The sequence below is a fragment of the Pinus tabuliformis genome, chromosome 3_2 (genome assembly GCF_031772625.1).
Source record: "Pinus tabuliformis cultivar Carrire ecotype Pingquan chromosome 3_2, CPIR1, whole genome shotgun sequence".
NCBI lineage: Eukaryota > Viridiplantae > Streptophyta > Pinopsida > Pinales > Pinaceae > Pinus > Pinus tabuliformis.
In genome coordinates this window covers 511219200-511232248 of record NC_142302.1, presented here as the reverse complement: position 1 = coordinate 511232248, position 13049 = coordinate 511219200, and positions in this window count along the sequence as shown.

Genomic DNA, 13049 nt, shown 5'->3' with positions numbered 1-13049 from the left:
AGATATGTTGCTTTTGTGGTGAGAGTATTATGTTATATCTCATTATTTTTAATGAGGATTAAATGCTGGGAAAATACAAACATAGAATGGAATATGTGCTACGAAAGATATGATATTAAGAATCGTGTAGTGTTATTTATTTGGGATATATGAATTGTGGCTGGGTGGAAGCTAGGTGGGTAGAATCTTTATTAAAATTTATAAACAATGATGGACATGGGAAAATCTCACCCAACCAACATCTATGGCACCATCAAACTTCCTCGTCACTTTCTAAAGGGCTGGTTTGTGGATAAGTAACCTTTCCTCATATTTCCTACATGATTGATATTTCCTCAGCTTGCAGGCTGGATTAGGATCTCTGCCATATTTTTGTAGTATTGTTTTATTCTGCTGCTGAAATATGTTTTTGGTTATTAGATGTACTCATATAGATCTTGTTAGTTTACAGCTTATTTTTGTTTGTGCGTTCGAATGTATGTTGTGTTAAGGGTGTGAAATTGGCTGGAAAGATGAGTTCATGTATTAAAAATTACATTAGTTACCCATTTACAAGTGGAAAACATTTTGGTACCCATTCCTTAGTGATCTAGTTTTTAGTTATTAGTTGTACATATGTTTCTAGATTGTTTCCATTATTATTATTATTATAGTGTTTAAGTGTATGTAACTCGCTGGAAAGATCACCTCATAGATTAAAAATACATTAGAAGATCCAATCATGTTTCTCATTAATTTATTATATTGAGATGGCCATATGTTGTTGCATAAAAACATTGATGGTAGATACCTCATAAATAGCCCCACTTTGCTGTACAATATCTACAATCCATGACACATCATCACAACCACATTAATTAGTTGTACATTAGTAACATTCTGGCATAGTTCATCATATTCAAAGGAAATTCACCATGAGATCTGTACATGGTCACTACATATTGACAAATTCTCTGGAATTTCATCAAGGTAATTTGTTGAATTTTTGGTGTAGATCTTTCCATTATTGCACGTCTCTTCTAATAAAAATTGAAAATTGATCTTATTCATGGAGTGCATTTTACCATAACTAAATTTTCTGGAGGTCCAATCTCTTATAATGTAAGGTATAGAAAATTAAAATCAAATTATCAATTGTGCAAAATGAACCTAGAAACTAATGACAAAAGGGATGAGGTGGTCACCAAACATGAAGAAAACAAAGTTAATAATGCTTAAAGTCCTAAGTTATTTCAACTCACAACCAATATTTCAAACCTCATTGAGGCCTTAGTAAATTTTACCATACTTACCTTGCTCTTCCCTCCACCACAAAATTGTACTTCAATTTCTATAATTATATTTATAATTTTACCACACTTACCATTCTAGTTGCTCCACCACAAAATTGTACTCCAATTTTTATAATTATATTTATAATTTTACCGCATATATCATGCTACCTACACCACCACAAAATTTGATTTGATTTGGGTGTTACCATTTGGCTAAATATTGTGTTTTGTGCAATACATAAAATGAGATTAAAAAAATTATAAATGTATTAATGCAATTTCATTAGTAAATTTGATGGAAAGACCAATTGAGTGGGTAATGGAAACATGAATTGACTAACTTAGATTAATGGAAAGAAACTAGATGATAGAAAAACTAAGTTATTTGGAAAATTTATCCAATTTTAAAGAAAAATGATTTGGAAAATACATTAAGATAAGAAATAATAGCATTGTCCATCTCAATGTTAATCCAATAGCAATTAGTTGAAGGTTATGTTTGTCAAAACATACATGAATCAAATTTATTAAGAAACATGACACCTGTGGAACACCACCTCTAAGACTAACACTTCCTCTACACAACTCAGTATTACAGTTGATCACATGAGAAATATATACATGAAACACACATTTAGGGAAGTTAAAACAATGCGGTAGAACGCGGTAGAAAAAATGAACAAACTACTTAAGGTTTTGTTTGAGAAGTCACTCCATTATTACATTTCTTCATTAATCTTTAGAGAAATGGATTCACACATATGCCTAACGCTTCCCTAAACAACTCAAACTTGATTCTACCAAGAGTTTTGGTAAAAATACAAGGAGCATTGTCACAACTATTACAATACTCAATATGGATTTCTTTTCACTCAACTTTCTCCGTGAAAAAATGAAATTGTGTATGGATATACTTTGTGTTCTTGTGAAATACTTGATTATTTGCAAGTTTGATGGAGCTCTAGTTGCCCCATTTGATCACTGTTCCAACCTTCTAGTTCTTATCCAACATCAAGGAGAAGTCTCCTCAACCAAACTGCTTCACATCTTGCTGCAAACATAGCTTGATATTCAGCTTCCACAGAATACAAGGATAGTCTGTTCTGCTTTTTGGTGGTCCATGTCATGACGTCATATCCAATGCTAAATATTTAAATCTAAGGTTCCCTCGAGATACATTAAAACATCTTTTGACGCAACCCAATGACTCTCAAGGCACTTTGAAATAAATTGGCTCAATGCACTCACTGCATAAGCCAAATGAGGCCTACATGTAGTTAGGTAGATTAGGCTCCCAATGAGTTGTATATACAAAGTCACATCTACCTCCTTAGATCCATCTTCATTCTCAAGTTTTAAATTTTGCTGTAAAGGTATTACTATAGCTTTGCACTCATCCATTCTGAACTTTTCCACTAAGCTCCTCACATACTTACTTTGTGACATAAAAGTTTGTCAAGAATCCCTTCCACAGCCAAATAATAATGTAGCTATCCAAGGTCTTTCATCTCAAAGACTTTTGACATCTCCGCCTTGAATTCTTTAATGAGATTATCAACATTCCTTGTAATGATTAGATCATCTACATATAATGAAATCAAAACAATAGGTCCCTCTTTATCAAACACGGTATAAATATTAGGGTCATTTTTTCTCCTTTTATAACCATTCTATAGGAAAAATGAATAAGTTTTGTCATACCATGAACTCGGTGCCTATTCTAGTCCATAGAACACTTTCTTCAATGTGAAATCTAAATGTTCTTCACCCTGTTTCAAAAACTCCTCAAGTTGCACTAAGTAGGATTCTTCTTTTAAGTCCCCATTTAGAAAATCAGATTTAACATCTAGCTCGTGAATCATCCAATGGTGTTTGGTAGCTTAAGCAATTATCATTCTCATTGTGTTTAATTTAGCCACAAGGTAAAATGTTTCATCATAATCTATGCCTTCTTGTTGCGAATACTCCTTTGCAACAAGCATAGCTTTATACTTATCCATGCTCCCATTTGCTTTAAATTTAGTCTTATATATCCATTTTCATCCTATGGGTCATTTGCCCTTAGGTAATTTAACTAAAACCCAAGTTTTTTTTTAGATGATTGATTCATATTCCTCTTCTATAGCAGCCCTCCATTCACTATATTGACTCGCTTTTTTATAACTCGAGGGTTAAAAACCATTCGTCATGCTAGTTATCAGAGCATTTTTCCTATATCTTACTAGAAACTAAACCTTCATACCTCATATCCTCAGTGGTAGGGTAGCTTGAAACCTTGTCTCATCATCATTTTATGGACTTGTCTTGACAACTACATCATATTCTTTCCCTTCCTACTTCTACTGCTGCTCATTGTTGTCACCTCATTCGTCACTTCCTTCTTCCATAAACAAGGGCATATGTCATTCTTCATTAGCACTCTCATGGCTTCCATCACTAACTTGCTCATGAAACACTACATCTCTACTCACAAAAACTTTATGAGTAGAGAGATTAAACAATCTCTAAGCCTTAAATTTTGTACAACACCCAACAAAAATGCATTTGATGGTCTTTGAATTGAGTTTCTTTCTATCTTCCTTTGGAATATGGACAAAGGCTTTACTGCCAAAAACTCTCAAATGCTTAAATGTGGGCTTATAACCAAACAAATCTTCAAAAGGAGTTTTGCAATATAAACTTCTCGATGGACTCCTATTCTTTATATATATTGGACTATAAATCACTTTAGCCCAAAACCCATTAGAATGATTCTTACCTTTCAACATACTACAAGCGCACTCCACAAGGGTTATGTTCTTCCTCTCTGCAACCCCTTTCTCTGCAAACTATTGTTGTATCCCATTATCTTTGCAGTATTTGAGGACACAAGCTTTCTTATACTCTCCCCTTGATCTGAGTGGAGAATCCTGATGCTTTTACCTACGTGCTTTTCAACCATACTTCTGAACTCCTTGAAGTATTCAAGAGTTTGGCTCTTCTTCCTCAGGAAATACACCCAAGTAAATCTAGTACATTCATCAATAAATAGTAAAAAATAGTATGCACCACCTAACGATCTTGTCTGCATAGGCACGCATAAATCTGTGTGTACCATCTCGAGTATATCTCTCCTCCTTCTATCAGCATTCACAAGAAATTCGTCTCTGTGAAACTTTCCTAGTGCACATGCATCACAATCTATATGAACGGGTTTTAAAATAGGAAGACCTTCAACCATACCTCTTTTCTCTAATAGCAGTATATCATTGAACCTAATATGGACGTCATTGTACTGGACTTACTTTGTGTGGTCGAATAAAGTTGTTTATTGGGTAGAATATTTGAACCTATCAATTCCACCTATATAGCCCTCATCCCCAAGTCGGACTCCCCAATACCTTTCAATGATTTTAGACCTATATCCCTACGTAATTTCTTTTATAAAATTATCACGAATATTATTGAAAACCACATTAAACCAATGTTGTAAGGCCACATCTCTCTGGAACAGTTTTCCTTTCTACAAAACTGAAAAATCCATGAGGCCATAGGCACGACACAAGAGGCCCTTCACTCCATCAAACTGAAGAAATTCAAAGGGATGTTGCTAAAAATTCACCTATGAAAGGCCTTTTACATGTTGAGCTAGTTATACCTAAGGATGATACTCACTTGTCTAGGGTTCCCACTATTTTATATCAGATGTATTATGTGCTACGTCACCTTTGTATCATTTGCAATCTTAATCAATGGATCAACCTCACACTCTTTCTAGGCAGAGAGTGGAATCAGGCAAGGGTGCCCACTATCCTCTCTGCTATTTCTCTTGGTCATGGAAGGCCTACCAAGATGATTCAGAGAAGTGAGCAAGGTAACAAATGGGCCTAAAGATGACAGATTAATGCACACTATCTCATCTGCTCTTTGTTGATGACATTCACAGTGTCCTAGATGGGGGAATACAATACAACATCACACTCTCTGAAGTGCGTAAACTATTTATCGTTGCAACAGATATGGAAATAAATGGGACCAAATCTAATATATCATTCTCTGTGTGTACTCAAGAGGAAACCTACAATGCAATACAAAATTCCACCTTTCAAAACCTGTCATTGGAGGAAGGTTTGAAGTACTTGGGCTTTAGGATAAAAGAAGATGGATACAAAATTGCAAACTCAACATGTTTGATTGCCAAGGTGGAAAGAAGATTAAAAATTTGGAGCCATCATCTACTCTCGAGATCCGGTAGACTCGCACTCATTAAATCGGTTCTGGAAGCCACACGGGTCTTTTAAATTTCCGTGGCTTGGATCCCCCAAGGTATACTACAAAGAATTCAACGAGTATGTTCTCATTTCTTATGGAAGGGCCATAAGGAAGGAAAACCCTATGCATGGATCAAATGGAGTAGAATTTCTACTCGCAAAAAATGGGGATGTTAGGGTCTAAAAATCCTCTCTGCTTTTGTACAAGCACTTGCGCAAAACTAGGTTCATTGCTCTTGAAGAAAAGGAACCTGTGGTCAGAGGTGGTTAAATACAAATACATCTGGGCAAAGCTTTGTGTTGGATTGGTTAAGGTTACCTACCTGGAATAGGAAGGGTATATCAGTGATCTCGACGGATGTAATAAATACCCTTCCCACCATAAGAAGGGGTCTTACATGGAGGATAGGTAATGTTGGGTCTCTTCGCATTGGGATTGATCCATGGATCGGCTCTGGAAACTCCTACCATCTCCCACCTTACCTGATTACCTTCTTCAATCAAAATGGAGTGGTCAACATAGCACAACTCGGAGACCCCCACAATACAGCTATATATTAGCAAGCATGGTTATCTGGGGAGGTCTTGGATATGCCAACTCAATGGCGCATGGAGTGGACGACTTACATGCAGGAATTAATCGACTCCCATGTGAGATTAAAGGATGAGGATGATGCCATGATCTGCGGATTTGCACAGAAAGGAAACTATACCCCAAATGATGGATATCCTATCATCCATGCTGGCCATAAGCTTGAATCTCCGAAAAGCTGGTGGAGTAATATTTGGAAGTTAAAAGGTGCACCATGCTCTTGCTTACTGGTGTGGAACATCATTATGGATAAAACCCTGAATGGATCTAATCTTAGGAAATGATCATATCTGGGGCCTACATGGTGTGTTTTATGCTGAGCAAAGGAGGAATCAAATCAACATCTCTTCCTCTCATGCCCCACTACTCAACAGGTATGGGCATAGGTCTTATACACACTAAACTTACCACTTACATGGATTGACATTGATATACCAACTGCGTGGAACAAGTGGTGGGCAATAAAAACTAACCCAAGATCTCGGAACCTACCTTTAATATTATGCTCATACATTTGGATGTGCTGGAACAACAATATCTTTTAGGGGAAAAAAATTGCCTTAACATAGATAATCCTCAAGATTTGTAGTAGCCATTTGGAAATCCTGGTCAATGAACACATTTTTTGACTCAGAACATTACTCCAGAAGTCATTGACAAAGCACACCCTTTGGCCTATTTCAATGGAGCAGCACAAGAATATGGTTGTGGTGGCAGAATTATGCTTCATTTGACTGAAACAAACTATTTTCACATCTGTTTAGAGTTGGGGGATGGCACAAACAGTTTCGCAGAGCTCCTTACACTGTGTCATCTCTTATATTTTTTTATTTACAAAAATTACAGACACATACAAATTTATGGGGAATCCAAGATTGCTATTAACTGGTTCAACTGCATATCAACATGCCATGCATATACACTCAAAACCATATTGGATGATGTTTTATTTCTAAAAACACAATTTGATCTTATTTCATGTACTCATATCTACAGGGAGCGCAATGAATCCGCAAACCAACTTTCAAAGGAGGCAACGCATTATCCTAGAGGGGAATGGATGGTGAGGGAGCATACACTTCAGTAGATCTATGAGTTCTTCCATAAACCTTACATGGATTATGATCTACATAGTCTTGACATGCCCTAACTTATCAATTTTTTGTGTGTTAATATTTTGCCTACAGAACATTAATCACCATGGGTGAATTTTTGAATATGTAAATAAAATGTATATGATTAGATACTAATAGCATACCCTACACAAGGTCTTTTTGTAGTTTCTTTACACTTACAAATAGTCCACATTTGACCACAGTCACTTTTTATTCATATGCCTATGGCATTTACAACATGTTATTTTCTCTGTTAATGAAATCATGATATTTCTCCACATATATATATATATATATATATATATATATATATATATATATATATAAACTAGCATTTTGTTTATTTATTATTATTATTTTTATTTATTTATTTTTTCATTTTTTCATCTATTTTTTAAAATGTTTATTTTTGTTAATTTAGTTAAAATATATTTTCCCTTGTTTGGTTGCAATAAGATGCTTTATTTATTTGTTTTATATTATTATTTTTTAAGTCTACTGAGCTATTTAATAGAACAGGCCCTCTCATAACAAATAATATTATATAAATAATTATTAAATTCATTGAAATAGAATTTTCTAGATTTAGTTATTCCTAACACCTAGTTCTTAACAAAATTCTTAATATTTTAATATTATATAAATAATTATTAAATTAATTGAAATAGAATTTTCTAGATTTAGTTATTCCTAAGAGCTAGTTCTTAACTAAACCCTTAATATTTTAACATTCTAATATTATGTACATAATTATTAAATTCATTAAAATATAATATTCTAGATTTAGTTATTCATAACACGTGATTTTTGACAAAATTTTAAATAATATTTTCTTACCTTAATAACTAATTTTGTAACGACTAACTCTCGCCAATGATGCATCCATGCTATTTATTTCCACAGATCGATTGATTTGTCACCTTGTCGTGAGGATGAGCCACATTAGTTGGTTAGAAATATTGACCAAATCCTAATAATGTGATTAATCCGGAAGACATATTTCTACATTATGGATCACAAAGTCTTAGATCTAACATGTTTATTCTTGTTTGGTTTTCTTTGAAGAATTTCCATGGATTGGTAGTTTGGAGGGTTCAATAAACCCTTAGGTTTCTAGCCTCGTTTCTTTTTGTATAAATAGCTTTAGATAGTAAGAAAAATACTCATACAAACAAAATTAGAATGTATCACACATGAAATCCTGTTGAACATTGTATAAAAATTTGAGAACTTTGTTAGCTATACTATGATAGATGCGTTTATATGCTCGAAAATTCTATCTCAAACAAGTGTCTCGGGGAAGATCATCATAACTCTCTTTTGATACATTAAAATTGAATTTTGTAAAAATTGGTCAAAATTTGAGAGACACTAGTTTCTTGGGTACCATTTTAATTGCCAAATGTTGAAAGAGTGTCTTGTGGTAGTCCATAGAATTTCCGTCTATCTCACAAGTCCATAAGGAGGTCACCTTTGGAGATTTGGTGTAACATTGACTTGAAGAATATAAACTCAATGTAACTAGTGTTCTTGGAAACATGATTCCATAAGAGAAAATTTTGAATGTTGGAAGGCCAATATTATAGAGATAGAATAATTTCAAGATCAAGATCCAAAATCAAAGGGAAAAGCTATGTATTTTTAAAATTTGCATCACTTTTGTTTGAAAAAATAACATGAAGCGATTCAGACATAATAGTAAAAGAAAAAAAAGGGTTTCGTGGTGATAAATATCAAACAAAACTATTCAATGGTTGAGCATGTTAGTATCCTATAATAATAGGATTCATAATTTTGAATTGGCTATGGTTAGTCTTGTAGTATTGTACATTTTTTTGCTTTTTGCAAAATGTTTTCCATATTAAAAATTAAAAAATATAAAGAAGGTATGTCCTAAAAGAATAATGAAAGGAAAAAAATAAAGAAGAAGGATAAAAAAAGTAAAAAATATCAACCCCAAAAAGAAATAAAAATAGATTATGAAAGTGTGAAAATTTAAATTCCACTACATTCTACTTTAGTGAGAAAAATAAGATTTTTTGCATCTTCAAAGAAATGCCACAGTCCATGATACTCAAATAGCTTAATATTGACTCATCCATGCTTTAAATTTCATGTTGATAGATAGAGAATAAAGATCTAGCCAAACTGTTATATCTTGGAAGATCATTAGTTAGGTAGAGAATAAAAATGAGCTCATGAGTTTAGTGTGAGCCATTGGAAGTTATAAGGTTAGAACTAGATAGCTTTCTAATCAAAAGAAAATGAAATAAAGGGTCAACAAGCTCAAATGCACCCATTGAAATGAAGAAAAAATTCTAGGGTAAATAAAGGGTAGGTAGAAGAATGTTGCAAATGCACAAGGTTGCCAAGTCAAAAACACATTTATCATGCTTAATCCTATGTTCCATGTGCATTAGGAAATTTGAGAATGAAAGGATATTCGCCAAGCTTCTTTACTAATTTCCCCTCATTTCACTACAACCCCACATACTTATTTGATAATTTCCCCATTTTTCCCTTCATTACTTATAAATACGCTCTTCGCTTCATTCTGACATTTACCCCTTGGTTTCACACACTCTCCTAGAAATTACCCTTAAAAAAATCATCCCCCTTCCTAAAAACCCCTTTCCTAGTGTGAAACCCATTCCCCATTACAAATATTACTTTCCCCACTTATTAATTTCCCTATTCCCCTTAAAAACCCACAAAACCATTTATCCTAAGTTTTTCTATGCTCTCACATTATCCAATTACCATCCACGACTTTATATTTCCCCAAAATCCTTTTTAACCCAATAACCCTTGGTGCACTTAAAAAACCTCTGCTAGATGACCCATGGTCCCATCTTCTATTGTAGAGTCTAATTCTTCCTCCTTTAGCCCAAACTCTATCTTGTTAGGTTCCTTTAATAGGACTTCATGTTTATAACATATTTCACGTCTCTAAAGACCACATATCGACTCTACACAACCATCCTTGTTTATGAGTTGCAAAGCTTATAACCTTTTAAATCATTCTTATACCCAATGAAGATGCACTTTCTAGATTTAGTCTCCAACTTTTTTATTTTCTCATTTAGAACATGTACATATGCATCACATCGAAATACCCTCAAATTTGAAAGATAAGGTTTCTTACGAGTCAATACCTCTTATGGAGACTTATCCTCCAACGCTAATGATAGTGATATGTTAACTCGGTAACATGTAGTATCCATTCCTTCTCCTAAGAACTCTTATCCTAACCCGACAACACTAAACATGCTTCATGCCTTTTCCATCAACGTCTGGTTCATTCTTTCTGCAACTCCATTTTGATGAGGTGTATATGGAGTAGTCTTCTGTCATTCTATAACACACTTCTTAAAGAACTCTTCAAATTCCTTCTTGTAAAAATCTCTACCATTATCTACCCTCGACACCATTATATTTTTACCTCTCTCGTTTTCCATGAGAGCCTTAACATATTTGATCCTGTCAAAGACTTCAAATTTCTCGTGAGAAAAATATATTTTTGTATTCCTTGAGAAGTCATCTATAAATGATACATAATAAAAAAACTTTCTGAGTGATGGAACCGACATAGGTCCAAACACATCACTATGTACAAGCTCTAATATTTGTTTCGCTATCTTACGAGCAAAGGGGAAACTCAACCGTCTCTGCTTCCCATATACACAATTTTCACAAAAATCAAAATCTATAGAGGAACTAGACATAACTTCTACCATACCATTACCATGTGGAATTTGAAGACCCTTCTATCCAATATGTCTAAGCCTTTGATTCCATAGCATGGTCTTTTCTTGAGAGACCACTAGATTTTCTGCTCCACTTTGAGGAATCACACAACAGTTCCATCCATAAATAATAGTGCTACCCTAAAGCTTGTAAAAGTTCCGATTTGAACTCCCCACATCAATATGAGTCCTCCCCAAACCATCTTCCATGTATCTTAATCGAACATTGTTCTTAAACATGCATCATGTAACTTGCTTACATAAATCAAATTTCTAGCCAATGAAAACATATGCAAAACATCGAGAAGTGTTTTAATCCTCCCACCTTGAAACTTTAAATTGTATTTTCGGCGACGCATGATTCTAGCATTCATGACATCCCCTAATAATACATCACAACCATCATATTTGTCTTACTTACAAAACCACTCCCTGTGGGGAGTGAAGTAAAAGGATGCACCTACGTTTATCAACCATGCCTCATGATCTACATGTGTACATGAAGAAGAAGCCATGTACACATCCCCACCTTCATCTGAGATGGTCTTCACCTCTGCAGAAAGAGCATCACCACATCCCTTTCCTTCCTAAGGAGCTTTAGATTTACAATCCCTTTTGAAGTGCACTTCGTTTTCGAATTTCCAGCACACCTTTAAAGTTTTTTTTAATGATTTAGATCTCCCTCTAAATTTAGCTCTCCCACTCGAGAACTTATTTTTGTTTCTCTTTTGGGACGAACCTCGTACAGACAAGCGATAAACATTTTGGGCCCCCATATTTTTCTGTGTCATATCCTTTGATAGCAAGGATGAGACAATTTCATCAAACTGCAAGGTATATGCATTGCTACTTATTGCAAAAACAAGAATATCCCATGAATTTGTTAGAGAACAAAAAAAAGCGATGCATTTATCTTCATCTAAAATTTTAATATCAACAGATAATAAGTTGCTGACAAAAATATTAAAGGAATTTACATTCTTTGTCATTGAGTCTGAATCTTTCATCCTCACGTTATACAGCTTTTTCCATAGGAACAATTTATTGACTTGAGACTTTGATTGGTACAAAGTCCCTAACTTGTCCCACAAAGCGTTCGCCGAAGCTTCCCCTCATACATTAGCAATACTGAATCTGAGTCACGCAATTTATTGTGCTCATTGCCTTCCCATGCAACTTCGTTGAGTCTTTATCTCACATTGTTGTAGGTTTAGTACCCAGATCTACTATGATCCATTCATCTTTATCCACCAACACATCCTTCATATTGAGTTTCAACACTCAAAACTCTCACCATTAAATTTCTCAATCTCTATCTTTCCACTACTCTCCATATTCTTTCACCACAAGAATCGATCCCGTAGATCTCCTAGTGAACACGGTCTACCACACGCTTGAGCAAAAACCACTCAGTAGCAAAGGCATCCCCTTTAAGCCAAAACAACTCTAATACCAAATGTAGGTTTTAACCATGTACGTAGATTATGTGCATACGAATTCTAAAAATAGAAAACAAAGAATGGGGAGAGCAGAAAACATAAAAAAGATATACAAAGAGATTTTCCCTTCAATACCAAGATTATGAGATTGATTTTTCATTATGTTCCTTTCAATGTTACAATATATATATATATATATATATATATATATATATATATATATATATATATATATATATATATGCAGAAGAAACCATAAACCCAATCCATTAACCATGGATTAAAACATAACCGTAGTTCCCTTGACCGGATCTACAAATTACCATGGACAAAAAACCATCATGCAAAAAAACCATTTGTGAAATCCATGCACAAAACCATAGGAAGGTCTGCCCCCCTAATATAGGGTCCAAATAATTTTCCCAGGGCATTGCTCGAGACCCCATGCAACGGGGCTACCGCCCCCGCCAATACCCCCCGACACGGGGGCAGCCGCCCCCCTATGACCGACGACAGCACCAGACACAAAGTACAGGGGGCCCTCTTGACCCCGTGTGACCGTGTGCACGCGGGGTAGTCTCGAAAGAATTATTTCATGTTGGTTCTTTCGTACACTAGAGTTTGTTCTCTTTC